The 13,508-nt window shown below is 40.0% G+C and overlaps 1 long non-coding RNA gene across 5 annotated transcripts in view; it reads right to left on the reverse strand.

Moving 5' to 3' along the window:
• Nucleotides 1–13,508, reverse strand: part of LOC144456835 (uncharacterized) — a 301,200-nt gene that overhangs the window by 142,979 nt on the left and 144,713 nt on the right. The gene's annotated exons all lie outside the window — the stretch shown is intronic.

Here is a 13,508-nt window from a genome sequence, read left to right on the forward strand (position 1 = left end):
CTTTTTTTCCCCCCAAACAGGAGACATAGAAAGAGCAGGCAGGATTCATAGTAGAAAAAAACCCCTAGGAAATAAAGAGCTACAAAGGGCATTGGTTTGGGTTGATTTTTTGTTGGGTTGGTTTTTGTTTTCTTTTTACCAGAACTGTGATTTCATCAGTATAGGGAGCTCCTAACGAGGGACATCCTGTCAATCAGATATATAGGCATCTTCCCTGAAACTTGGTCTTAGGATTCTCTAGGACACTGAGAGGTTAAGTGATTTGCCCAGATCTTCCTGACTCCAAGGCCAGCTCTCTATATACTATGCCAGGCTGCCTTTCTAAGGGCACAGTTCTTAAAGGAGCCTCTTTCCCTCTCTCCAGTTCCAGTCTCATAGCTGTAAGTGCTGCTGGAGTAATTTACACACAAAAGACCTAACTGTAATCCTCAATCCAACAAAACCCACAAAAAAAAAGCAACAACAATCCTCTCACATTTGGGGATAATAATGAATGAAAGACAGTAGAAAGTGGCCTAGGAGCCCATTTTATAATAAATAAGAGGAAAGAGGAAAAAGAAATGCATGAAAGAAGACAAAAAGAATTGGAAAAAAATGGAAATAAAAGCAGGATGCTAAACTACTCCAGAGCAGTCAGGGGGCTCAGAAGTGAGAAGGGGAATACAAGTGTTCCCATCCATCCCCAAACAAAAGCCATCATTTTCTCTCTCTAGAGTCTCCCTAGAAAACTCTCACCATCTTCAGAACTTTCTGCTTTACCATGGTTAGTGGTGTAGTACCTGGCTTTGCCATTTAGAATTCAGTAGCCTTTTCCTGGATGCCAAGAAATTCCTGGAATTTTCAAGTACTTGGAAATAAGTGCTATCAGTTGAGTGAAATTGGGAGCAAAAAAGGAGAAAAAAAATTTGGTGTGATTTGGATTCGGAACTAAAGCTTCACTAAAAGTTCAAGAATTTTCTGCCCTGTAAGTTTCCATAGGCAATTGACTAGAGCACCCTTGAAAAGAAATACTAGCTGGTGCTTTACTCTGTGTGAAAGAAATCAATTAATAGAAGTCAAATATATACACACATTCCTATCCCAATCTAGCCTTTTCAGGCAGGGTAAGGCAATGAGAATTCTCATAGGATTGTAAAGGGAGTAGGAAGATCAGAGTTTACCTGGTCCTACCCCTTCATTTTACAGAAGAGGAAACTGAGTCCAACAGAGATTAAATGACTTACTCAAGGTTACACAACTAATTGGTGTCAGAGGCAGGATATGAAACCAGGTCCTTTAACTCCAAAGCCAATATGGCAGAGATGGCAAAGTGCTGATGTAAAATGAGGAAGACTTGAGTTCAAATCTTACCTCAACTATTTGTTAGCTGCATGACTGCATGGTTGTGTAAAATGAGAAGTTGGAGTAGATGGCCACTAAAGCCCCTTCCAACTCTACATCTATTGCTTTTTCACTATTTTTTCAGACAAATGACAACATCTTCAACCTAGAGGTGTTCAGTATAGCAGAAAGAGAACTGGACTTGGGAACTGACAGTCTTAGGCCCCCAATCCAAACAGTGAACACTAAGCCTCAGTTCTCCTCCTCTACAAAATAGGAATAAGAATACCTGTACCACCTGCCTCACACAGTTGAGAGGAAGGCATTACATACAGGTTAAATTGCGTTATTGATAATGGGTGGAGTAGTAGAAAGAGCTTTGTAAATATGGATTTATATGGAGGTATACTGATTCAGTAAACTGTTTAGCTACCTTTGACTTTCCCTGTCCCTACTTCCCCCTTTCCCCACCCCTTGACCAATTGCCACTGACAGTAGAAATTAGATTCATTTGGGGGAGGGGGGTGCGGTATTGGATTTGATGAGCTCAAGGGTTCATTCTGTAATTCTAAGGACTGGCCAGTGCTTCATTCTTCATGTCTGCTGTTTCCAGCAGAGAACTGACCCCAACAGATGGAAGTAGGTCCCTTTCAGCTATAAATATATGATCCTAGGAGCAAGAACTATTGCTTTGAGTTCTGTTTGGAGCATCATAAGGTGGGAATCTTCTGAAACCAGGAGAAGTCATACATAGAGAGCTGGAATGAACCTCAGGGGCCATTCAGGCTGCCCTCTTCATTTATAATGGAGCAAACTGAGGCCAAACAGGTTGTCAGTTAATCAATAAACATTAATTAAGCACATACCTTGTTCCAGGCACTGTATTAAGTACTGAGGATATAAAAAGAGACAAAAGACAGTCTCTGCCCTCAAGGAGCTTATAATCTAATGGTTACTTGACCAAAGTCACACAGATAGGAAAGTTAAGAATTAGGATTTTGAATCCAGGACCTTTGACTAACGCCATTGCAGTCTTCTCTGTACCACACTGCTTCATGCCATTATTCTTCAAAGTTTTGGGATAAGGAGGGAAGGTAATACGTGATGACCATTGCTAGAAGGACCTGAGCTCAAATTCTCCCTCAGATGCTTACAACCTTAACCGTGAGATCTTGGACAATTCACTTACCCTCCTGAGCCCTTGGTTTCTCAAGTGAAAAATAAAGGGGTTGAATTTCATGGCCTTTAAAATCCCTTCCAGCTCTGAACCTATTATCTCTGATCCTTTATTCAAGATGGTATTAGTAAAAGTGACCAAGGTCAAAGCAAGGCGGAAATACAGACCTAGCTGGGTCAAACTATAATGAAACCCCTTTATAATGCTAGTGATGGGGAACAGGACTGATACACATTTTCTAAGTTAACCAAGTTAGATTATGTGAAGTATATGTTGGGGGCAAGATGGGGAGGGAATGTGATTTGACCATGTTGCATACCAAAATTCTTAATACTAGTTAACAGTGTCATAATAGAATTCATTTATTATATCTATCTATATCTATATAGATATAGATGTAGATATATCTACATCTATATATATATATATATATATATATATATATATTTATATATATATATATATTTATATATGTGTATATGTATATAGCCAGGCATATAGGAAGTAGAACACTGGAATGGGAGCCAAGTGACTGGATCTTAATCCTGTCTCTATTCAATTATTTCTTGCAAGGCTGAAGTGGCAGTGGATAGAGCACTAGGCCTGGAGTTAGAAAAACCTAAGTTTAGGGGCAGCTAGGTGGCGCAGTGGATAGAGTAATAGCCCTGAAGTCAGGAGTACCTGAGTTCAAATCCAACCTCAGACCAAAACACTTGACATTTACTAGCTGTGTGACCCTAGGCAAGTCACTTAACCCCAATTGCCTAAAAAAAAGAAAAGAAAAAGAAAGAAAAACCTAAGTTTAAATCCTGCCACTGACATTTGCTACATGTATGGCCCTGGGCAAGTCACTTAACTTCTGTTTGCCTCACTTTTGTCAACTGTAAAATGGGGATAATAATAACACCTACCTCAAAGGGTTGTTATGAGGATTAAATGAGATAATATTTGTAATATTATACTTATAATATGTAGGAGAGTATCTGGCACACAGTACGTACTATATTACTATTTTTATTATTATTTTTATTACATCTCTGGACTTGTTTTCCCATCTATACGATGAGGGGGTTGGACTAGGTATTGTTTAAGCTTCTGTTCAGCTCTTAACATTTTCAGTGTATGGGAAACAGAGAAGATGGTCTTTGCTAGCACAATGCCATTATCAACTGGGAAGAGCCAAATGGAAGTCACGGCTCCTCTGGAAGTCAATGTAGACAGACACCCATGTTCTCTTAGCCTGCCAAGGTTTAAATAGTTGGTTGAAATAGCTGTGAATTTGTGGATCAAAGGTTTGTGATTGAGTCCTGCCTTCAGCAATGACCTTATGTCACTGAAATGTGGGAAGGCCCAAGAAATGCCAACTTCCCTGTTATTCTGTGTGTAATGAGAGTATTTCTCGGGGAGATAGTCTGGAGGAACTCCTATGGAAAGGTTTAGTTAGAAACTCAGAATTCAAACTCATGGGAAAGAGACTCTGTGGATAATAAGTGTTAGTAATACCATTATATGCTATAGCCCTTACTGCAATTCAACTGGTATTTTTCTGCCAAGCTCCCAGAATAGTCTATCCACAAATGTAAACAATGTAGGTAAGTCAATAATAATAATATCTGACATTTATCTGGCACTTTACCTTTATTATCTCATTTGACTTTCACAATAAACATATGAAGTAGATGTTATTATCCCCATTTACAAGTAAAGAAACTGAGGCTCAAAGGATTAAGCAATTTGCCTGGGTGGGTGGGGTGTCACATAGCTAGTAAATGTCAAAGGTAGGATTTCAACCTGAGGATTTGTGGCAATTTTCCTCAAGTCCAGCACTCTGCCCACTCTGCCACATTATAAGACAATGGAGATAAAACACCTACATCAACATAGCATTATAATTATTTGTTGGTCTGCCTTGTCTTGACAGACATTTTGCCCACTAAAAATATCTACCGTAAATATTGGAATGTAAATATTATTGCCCCATCTTCTGGGATCCATAGAGAAGAGTTGAAATTGGGTTGGTTTTTAGTTTGGGAATGTTTTTGATCACAGATAAAAACACAAGCAGATACCAGACTTTTTGAGGCACCCCAGTACATATGAGAAAAAATATAATTTCCCCAAATTATGTGAACAACTTCAGGAACTAGCTTTCATGATGTGAATGAATTGTCATGAAAAGCAACAAAAAAATGAGCAATAGTTTGGGTTACACGAGAGCCTATCTTTGGGCACTCAGACTCAGGAAGCATATATCTGTCATTGTGTATGGTCCAGCCACAAATTCCATTAGAAATTGATACCCAGGGGCAGCTAGGTGGATAGCGTACCAGTCATGAAGTCAGGAGGACCTGAGTTCAAATCCGGCCTCAGACCAAACACTTGACACTTACTAGCTGTGTGACCCTCAGCAAGTCACTTAACCCCAATTGCCTAAAAAAAAAAAATTGATGCCTAGGGGCAGATAGGTGGCAAAGTGGATTGAACAAGAGTCAGGAGGATGTGAGTTCAAATCCAGCCTCAGGCACTTACTAGCTGTGTGACCCTGGGCAGGTCACTTAACCCCATTAAGAAGGAAGGAAGGGAGGGAAGGAGGAAGGAAGGAAGGAAGGAAGGAAGGAAGGAAGGAAGGAAGGAAGGAAGGAAGGAAGGAAGGAAGGAAGGAAGGAAGGAAGGAAGGAAGAAGGGAAGGAGGGAGGAAAGAAAGAAAGAAAGAAAGAAAGAAAGAAAGAAAGAAAGAAAGAAAGAAAAAGAAAGAAAGAAAGAAGAAGAAGAAAGAAAAGAAAAAGAAAGAAAGAAAGAAAGAAAGAAAGAAAGAAAGAAAGAAAGAAAGAAAGAAAGAAAGAAAGAAAGAAAGAAAGAAAGAAAAATGTATTCTGTGATGCGTAGACTTTATGGAATTTTCTGTACAAGGTATGTCAGGAGCACCTTCTTGTACTTTTTTACATGGTGAGAAAGAACCTGAAATTTTCTTTTTGCCAGGAGACTAATTCATCTGTTCTTTCCTGACCTTTATGGAGGTAGTCAGGCCTTCTGACCCTCAGACACTTATAACCTCCTAAACCATTTATTCCAATCAATAACTACCCATTCCAATACACAATAGCCCAAGATTTGGAGAGGGGAGAGAGAAGGAATAGATAGAACCTCAAAGAAAACAGTCCTTTTTTTTCTTTAAAAAAATCTAAACAATGATTTGCTCCAAGACTTCAAGCTACTAGTCATAAAGATCATAGATCTGGAGGTAGAAAGGACCTAAGATGTCATGAAGTCCAATCTACTCATTTTACAAATGAGGAAACTGAGGCCCAGGGATATTCAATAGCTTGCCCAGAGACAGACAGGTAGTAAATATCAGAGAAGAGATTTGGACCAGGTCCTCTGACTCCAAAGATGGTTAGTACTCATTCCACTGCTTAAGAGGAGGTTGCTTTGTTTGAAACTGCCTGTAAGGATTCTTTAAAGAGATTTATCTTCATGGGTGTTTGCTGAAAGTGACAGAAAGCAGATGCAGGTCTTTAGTTGGCCTGGGCCCTGTGACATCCTACCTCTGGCAGGACTGTTGTCTTCCTCCTGCCTGAACACTGACCAATACACTGTTCTCATGAATCATTTTCAAAAGTTTTTTCCCTCCACCCTAATAAGTTGTAACCTGCCTCATCACACGCCTGATCCTCACCCTTCTGAATCATCCCAAATCTTCCATTCATAATGTCCTCTGGATAGTGGAAAACAGCATGTTTTCCTAATGCATGCATTCCCAAATAAAAATGCATCGCGCCAGCGAGAATACCTGAGAGATGTCAAACACCCAGCCTCCCTCGCAGTCCAACACTCCTCAGTACAGCCAGAGAAAGATGAAAATGTTCATTGGGAAATAGTTAACAAAGTAAATAAAAAGTACAACAGGATTTAGATAATGTTAATATGTGGTTTTCCAAGTCAAATGGTTTAGTGGCCATTTGAGTCTGATATCATTGCTTTAGAGTACATCCAGGAACCAACCTGAAAAAACAAAAAGGTTCACAATTCTTTCTATATGCAACCCGCTCTTCAGATTAAGAATTAGAAGATACTCTGTCAAAGAATAAAATGAAGCACGTGGCCCAGATGGAAACAAGAGAGCCAATATATAAAGTGAGTTTTGTGGTCATCTACTTGGCTGGCCTCATGACTGCCCATGCTCCTTACCATGTCTAAACGGTTAGTTGTTTGACAGGCCACGTGGTACAGTAGAAACAGAGATGGATCTGGAGTCTGAGGATGTGGGTTCAAATCTTGACTCAGATATTTACTAATAGTATGGCCGTGGTCAAGTCACTTTCTTGGCCTCATATCTTGTAACATGAGAGGATTAGACTAGATGGTTTCTGAGGTCTCCTTTACCTCTAGATCTGTAATCCTGAGGTATACAGAACAGATTTGGACATATATTTGTTCATGTTTCTGAAATGTATTATTTTCTAAATGTGTTTTAATTTGCCTTAGCTTTTGATTCCCTTCCATTGTCCATAAACCCTTCTCTCTAAGCAACCGAGATAGGATGCTGCCCAGGGCCAAGACTACTTCTAGTTCCAATGGTTCTTGGTGCTGCCTAATTACAGTGAGTCTCTGATGTTAAGGCAAGACTATGGTAGGTCTGCCTAGGGGTCACACCCAATATTCTCTAGCAGTGTTCACAGGACAGCTCAGACTGTTTCATAATTCATGAATTTGATGTTTAAAAGGTTGGTTGGGATAAAGCTCTTTCTTGAGCTTGATCAAAGACCATTTCATTAGGCTAAACACAAAGGGCTTAAGAGAGGAGCTTTAGAAGGGGCATCACACACAGAAACAAATCTTTTCCCATGTACTGAATCCCTCTTTAAAAGAGGAAGCCGTGCTTCTGTTTGGCCGACATAACTATTCAGCTTTTACTGCTTGGCATCTGCACCAATCTAGCATTTAAGGGGTTGGAGTGGTTAGAGAGCAGGGCTTGAAATCAAGAAGACGGGTTCAAATCCTGTATCAGACACTTCCTAGCTGTATGATCTGGGCAAGCCACTGGAATTCTGTCTGCCTCAATTTCTCCTATGTAAAATAATAATAATTTACATAATAATAATAGCACCCACTTCACTTTGGTGAAGATCAAATGAAATAACACATCAGCTGCTTTGCAAAACTTAAAGCAGTATACAAATGCTAGCTAGCTATTATTCTGGCTCTATCTAGTTGGCATAGTGGATAAAATCATAAACAATAGAAAGACCTGAGTTTGAATCTTGCCTCAGATACTAATTTCCTGGCAAATAATTGACCATCTCTGTGCCTCGGTTTTCTGATCTGTAAAATGAGAAAGTTGGACTCAGTGGCCCTACTCTAAATCTATGATCCTATGAACTTGAATTTCTTAATTGCCTCCTATGTGCCAGGTGGAACAAAAAGGTTTGGTGCTGGGCAGAGAGTACATTCTTGATAAATATTGATTAATTGATTTGTTTAGGCTGGACATTTGGTGGTGGCAAATGCTTCTGTCCTGAAGAAAAACCCAGGCCTCCTCAGCTTTTTAGTACTTGTCTGCTGTAAGCCTGGATTATGTAAAGAATTCATTTAAAAGACAAATTCATTTAAGACTAGGAAGAGGGAAACTGCAGGAAAAGACACTATATTTCTATGGAATGTGCCATGGGAGGAGGGGATATCAGGGAGGGAGAAGAAGATTTTCAAACAGAGACTCTGGGACACCAAAAGGTCCAAGTCAGACCAGGCAGTATCCCACCTAGGATATCATTACTGAGGTTAATCATTCTTGCTGACAGACTGATAAACTCTAGTCTTTTTTAAGTATCAGTGTCCTGGGATAAAGTTCCTATTGCCACACCCTGGTTATGGTTCTGCATATGGCTTCATTAGTATTTAAATATTATTCACTATAATTCCATCTCATCAAAGACATCTTTTGCAAATGATGTTATCATTGCATGTTGTTTTTAATGTTTATGTATTTCCCGTTACCCTATGAATAAAGCTGCACCCTGTTAGTACCTGGAAATATCATTCCCCTCCTTTCTCTTTTCTGCTGAAATATCAGAAAACATTTATGTTTTTGTAGACATTGAGGAGCATGACAGGGAAAAATAGACCCAATGATTTAATGACAGCCCAGAGTAACAGAATAAACACCATGTTTTGATTCAAGAGACTTAGGTCCTAGTCCCTTTCTGACAGTAATGATGTGTGATGCTGGACAAGTGAATTTACCCCTTCATCATGAGGTCATGGGATTATAGAGACAGGGCTGGAAAGACCCTCGGAGACCATGTAGTCTCACCCCCTCATTTTGACTGTAAGGAAACTGAGGGCTAGGGAAAGGAAGTGACTTGGGCAGGGTCACTCAGGTAGTGTCAGAGGCAGGATTTAAACTGAGGTCTCCTGTCTCCCCAGTAAGTGGTCTTTCCTTTGCATCACACCAAATCCAAAGCCACTTATTAGCAAACTATAAACAGCCATTCTTGCCCCAGTGGTAAACTCCTCATAATACATGGTGGGGAAAGGTGGATGGGGAACAAATTTATTTGAGGCTGGGAGGGAAACTTCACACAAGGCCCTGTGGGAAAAGAAGAAAACCGTGTGGAGCCCCATGTGGCTGCCACAGCAGGGAAGAGCGGGGGTAGGAGCCAAATCAGTAGTGGGCTCCCCTGGGGTGTGGCTGCTGGGCCTAATTCTACTGCCAACTAGGTGCTTAACTCAGTTATTTCTAAATATTGGTCCCTGAGACAAAGGTCTTGTTGTCCCACCCTAGTGATGGCTCTGCATCTAAACCACATAAAAAAGACATTTCTTTCAAAGGACTTTTCTTCCATTATAGAAATTGCTTTTTAAGGTATTTTGTTCTTCATCTTCAGTATTAAAGCATTTTTCTGGTGTCCTATAGTGAAAGTTAGAATTTGAAAGAAGGGCTTGCTCCCTAAGTCTACTCTTAATTGGCTAGACTAAATTGATACCTCCAAAGAGAATGAACCTCATCATCTTTAGTACTCCTCCCATGACCTGAGGCAGTCACACAGAAGAACATGTGCATAGATGTGTTCTGCTCTCATACAGTGTGGCTTCAGTTACTTACCCTGTTAGGTTGCCATAGAAACAAAACCATGAGAGATAAAATAGCATGAGCACATATAAGATTTGCTACAAAGATCTGTCTTTGTAGTTGGTTAAGTGTTAAGGGAATGAGTGAGTGAGTAAATGAATGAATGAAAAAGCAGTCATGTCATAATGGATAGAGTACTGAACATGTGTCAAGAAGACCTGAGTTCAAATCCTGCCTCCTACACTTACTGGGTGACCCTGGGCAGGTCACCTAACTTCTCTGTGTATCAGTTTCCTTATCCTTAAAATAAGAAAATTAGACCCAATGGCTTCCTAGGGTTCTTTCCAGCTCTAAACCTATGCTCCTATCCCAAAATTCCACAGGATGTGCTGTTCTTTTAAAACTATATATCAAGGGGCAGCAAGGTGGTACAGTGGATAGAGCACTGGCCCTAGATTCAGGAGGACCTAAGTTCAAATCTGGCCTCAGACACATAACACTTACTAGCTGTGTGACCCTGGGCAAGTCACTTAACCCATTGCCTAGCCAAAAAAAAAAAAACCCAGCAAAAAAACCCCAAACTACTATATGTCAGAGTCATCCCTTTTTCAATTATTATTCAAATTATCACCTAAATCTTCCAGTAACTAGTCAAATTCAGTTAGGGGGCTAAAGATCCAAACCTAAATTTCGTGTCATAAAATAACAAGTTTTGTTCCAGGAGCAAGCACCTCAAAACACAAGATGAGAGGGAGGGGTGTTGATAAATACAATTGAGGTTGGGGGTGGGGGGAGAGACAACAGGGAGAGATCACAAGCAGACAGGAGATGCTGGGAGGCCAGGTGGCTGTCACAGTGAGAGAACATACCAGGGATACAAATGCAAAAGAGATACAGCTCCTGTTTCCAAGGAACTGACATTGTAATAGGGAGTGACAACACATCTAGGGTTGTGGTGGCCAGGGAGGGGTGTTTTCAGAAGTTGGTAGAGTCAAACCATAGGGGAGCTGATTGACAAGACCTTTCCATTAATGACAGCAGCATTGATGGGACTGTGTTTGGTGGCAGCTGAGTATTCTGGGCAGGGCCGGGTGCCATGCTCATCAAAGCAGAGCAGATGACAAGGTGCAGTGGCCCAGAAGATTCAGCAGCAGCAGCAGCAGACAAAGCTGATGGCCAAAAAAAAAAAAAAAAAAAAAAAAAAAAAAGGGGAGTGATCCTGTGAATTTCCAATTGACTTTTTTTTTTTCCAGGATCATTTGCCTTTACTTAGCTGAACAAAAAATAATGATCAAAACCCAAATGATGGTGAATGAGGGTATTCACCTTGCCAGAGAGGTTTATGTTCACTACCAGAGCTATTTATTTAGCAAATTCCATATTGCTCATAAAGTCAATATAATTGCTGCAGAAAAGTAAACTGTGGTTCTAAATACCCATTTCCAGTTGATCTCAATAATGTGTCCAATGATGGAGACTGATTATCTGTTACAAACAACAGCATCTGGTGGTCCTCTGTTCCAAGGGGAAGACTTAATGGTAAAGTCATATCAGAAGATTTCACATCTATAGATTCTGACAAAGGACTTTTCTGCATGGGATCTTGTTCATTAAAAGTGTTATTCCCTATGGTAGAATCTAGAGTTTTTTTCAGATCCAGAACGGACTTTTGTTTTGTGCTTCTTTAAATTTTTTATATTGGTATAGGAATTTCCACATAATTCACAGATAAATGGTCTTTTCCCCGTATGGGATCAAAAGTGTTTATTGAGCTCTCCTGAGGAAATAAAACTTTCCCCACAAATACCACATACAGTATGGTTTTTCAACTGTGATGTTTTCAAAAGTGTGTTATAAGGGAACTAGACACTGCAAAAGCTTTCCCACATGTATCACACACATCAGGCTTTTCTCTATCATGCCAACAAACATGGTAAGTCAGTATGCTGGCCTGAGAAAATTTCTGTCCATACCTGTCATACACACATGGCCCAAATGACTCAACACAGCACAATGGACCTATCTCTGGAATGGGGATATTTAGAGTTAGAAGAGATCTTTGGTAATCATCTACTCAGTCCCACCCCCCTCATTTTACAGAAGAGGAAACAGGGTCAGAGTAGTGAAGCACCTTGACTAATATTTTCATTCTGAGTGTTTGGGGAAGGGGAAGTAGTAGGAAAATTTATGACTTTCCCACATAGAGATGTGAGAAGTGTGCATAATTTTTTTTTAAGCCTAGCATAAAACTCAAAGATTTTAGGCTGTGCCCATTCTCAAGCCAAATTTCTGTAATTTAAGATAGGACAGTTGACTCCCCAGGTTATTATTTGGCTGTTGCAATGCTAGGTGGTACAATGGATAGGGTCCTGGACCTGGAGTTAGGAAAATGTGAGTTCAAATCCAGCCTCAGATACTTACTATGTGACTCTAGGTAAGTCACTGAACCTTAGTTTACCTTGGTTTCCTTATCTGTAAAATGAGGATGATAATAATAACACCTGCCTCCCAGGGTTGTTGTGAGGATCAAATGGGCTAATAATTATAAAGTATTTAACATAGTACGTAGCACATAGTAAGGACTATGTTGTTGTTCATTTGTCTTCAGTCATGTCCCACTCTTTGTGACCCTATTGATGGGGTGTGGCCCAAGCTGAGGTCTTCACTCCTTGCCCCAAATGGAATCTGGCCCCAAAAACCGTTAAACTTTTAGGTTCCTTATCAACTCCCCTTATCTCCCTTTGAAAGCCCTAGCCCCAGCTTTTGATCTTGTACAGATGCCTTTCAAACTTCTGCCTTCCAGTTCCCTTCATTATCTATCTATTCCCATTGTCTATTCAATCTCTCAGACCTTCCAATTGGAATTCTCACCTAGACCCTTTTCCCAGCCCCCTCCTCTGGCCACCCAAAGTTACCTTATTGTATGTAAGATCCACCCTTGCCCCCATTCAGAAGCTGAGAATCTCTCGTGCCCTCTTGTCCTTATAGGCGTCACCTGGCCTATATGTTTTATCACTAATAAACTTTTTCTCTGGCTGGAAGAAGATTTGAGTTGAATTCTTTCCCAGCGTCGCAATTTCGGGGGTTCCCAGCAGCACCCTACAAACCTCTAGACCTCTTCATAATTTGATATTTTCTTGGCAGAGTGGTTTGCCATTTCCTTCTCCAACTCATTTTACACATGAGGAAACTGAAGTAAACAAAGTTAAGTGACTTGTCCAGGATCACACAGCTAGTAAGGATCTGAGGTCAGATTTGAACTCAGGAAAATAAGTCTTCCTAACTCCAGGCCCTACACTTTATCCATCGTGCCACCCAGCTGCCCAGGCACTATGTAAATATTATATATATTATATATAAATACATATAAATATAAACATAACTATAATCATTATTATTAACTATTATTCTGATGTAAGGTTGTACTGTCCTATCTGCCCACCAGTGTTATAAGATCATGAGATCAAAGATTTTGACATAGATGGTATCCCAGAGGTCAACAGGTCTAATGCCCTCTTTTTACAGATGAAGGAGTTTAAACAGACACATCCTCTAAAGCCAGTAGTATCAAACCCAAACAGAAACAGGGCCACTCAACCATACATCAGGTTCGCTGTGAGCATATATTGATTTAGAAAATCATCATTAACCTTATTTATGTCCTACTGTATTTTTATTTAGTTTGTTAAATATTTCCCAATTATATTTTAATCTGGTTCAAATTCCAGAGTGTTGTAGCTTTTTACAGCTACAGTGTTTGATACCTTAACTGAACCATCATGGCACCTTGTATCAATCATGTTCATTTAGTCTACCAATACCCACTTAGTATGCATCTTAGGTACCTACCACTCCACTAGAGTTCAGAATTGTGTGAAAGCCTTTTAAAATCACCAGTTCAAGCCCTAATTCTTAGTGAACTTAAACCGTAATCATATTAGT

The sequence above is a fragment of the Phascolarctos cinereus genome, unplaced genomic scaffold (assembly GCF_003287225.1).
Source record: "Phascolarctos cinereus isolate Bilbo 61053 unplaced genomic scaffold, phaCin_HiC Scaffold_4;HRSCAF=312, whole genome shotgun sequence".
Taxonomy (NCBI): Eukaryota; Metazoa; Chordata; class Mammalia; order Diprotodontia; family Phascolarctidae; genus Phascolarctos; species Phascolarctos cinereus.